The sequence below is a fragment of the Cebus imitator genome, unplaced genomic scaffold, assembly GCF_001604975.1.
Source record: "Cebus imitator isolate Cc_AM_T3 unplaced genomic scaffold, Cebus_imitator-1.0 Scaffold53, whole genome shotgun sequence".
NCBI lineage: Eukaryota > Metazoa > Chordata > Mammalia > Primates > Cebidae > Cebus > Cebus imitator.
In genome coordinates this window covers 9,189,009-9,190,440 of record NW_016107368.1, presented here as the reverse complement: position 1 = coordinate 9,190,440, position 1,432 = coordinate 9,189,009, and positions in this window count along the sequence as shown.

Below are 1,432 nucleotides of genomic sequence, written 5' to 3'. Positions count from 1 at the left end.
AAAAAAAAAAAAAAAAAAAAAGAATGGTAGTTCACAAATAAGGTCAGAGTGGACTTTGTGACCCCAGGTTGGGGTTTATTGTGCCGGGCCTTCTGTCAGAGTGACATCTGCGTGAATGTGTCCTCCATCCTCCATGTGTCCCTCTCAGTCCAGAGGGTAACAGAATGGGTTGCAGAATAACTGCTAGAGGAAGCCTTTAGTTTGATTTTGGCCATTACAGAGCTTAATTTTGTCACCTGGCCAAGTTAGTCCAGAAGTTTGGTCTATGCATATGTAATCTCTGGTGTCTGCTAGGCTAACGAGGGTGGGCAAGTGAGCTTCTCCAAGTTACACAAGGCTCACTTGGGAGCCCTTTGTGACATCTGGTGATTTGGCACATGTTTGCACCATGAGGGTCAGTGTCAGGACAAACTTCGCAAGAGGTTCAAGGACAGTGTCAGTGGAGTCAAACCACAGGCTTTGATTGCAGTGCCTCGTTGTTATGTGACCTAAGAAAGGTGTAGCATCCCTGCTTTCAAAGTGGAGGGAAAACTCCTCTTTAGTGACTTTAGCAGAGCAAAGGACAGTCCTTGAGGGTTTTGTCTGTTTGTTTGTTTTTGAGATGGAGTCTCGCTCTGTTGCCCAAGCTGAGTGCCTCTCGGGTTAAAGCAATTCTTCTGCCTCCGCCTCCCAAGTGGCTGGTACTACAGGCGCCATCACTATGCCCGGCTAACTTTTGTCTTTTACGAAATAGTACTCAGGAGGCTGAGGTGGGAGAACCGCTTGAATCTGGGGGTGGAGTTTACAGTGAGTTGAGATTGTGCCACTGCACTTCAGCCTGGGCGACAGAGTGAGACTCCATCTCAAAAGAGAAAAAAAACCAAAGTGAGGACAAAAAGTCTTTATAAAATAAAAGATCTGCTGCTGTCCAGGGGTAAGAATTATTTGAGGAGGGGTCCAGGATATTGAATAGGGAGGTCTGGAGCAGACAAGGTCTGATTACAAAGCCCTGGGACTCAGGAGACAGTGTGAAGCATAGCAGTGAGCCTGTGGAACGTCCAGGGAAGCTGTGCCAGATCTACTTCCTGGCTGTCATTTTTTGTTTGTGTGTTGTTTGCTTGTTTTGAGATGGAGTCTTGCTCTGTTGTCCAGGCTAGGGTGCAGTGGCATGATCTCAGCTCACTGCAACCTCTGCCTCCCGAGTTCAAGCGATTCTCCTGCCTCAGCCTCCCTAATAGCTGGGATTGCAGATGCCCGCCACCACACCTGGCTAATTTTTGTATTTTTAGTAGAGATGGGGTTTCACCATGTTGGCCAGGCTGGTCTCAAACTTCTAATCTCAGGTGATCCGCTCGCCTTGGCCTCCCAGAGTTCTGGGATTACAGGCGTGAGCCACCGTGCCCGGCTGATTTTTGTTTTTTAATTATGTTAAGTGATTTTTTTTTTTTTTTTT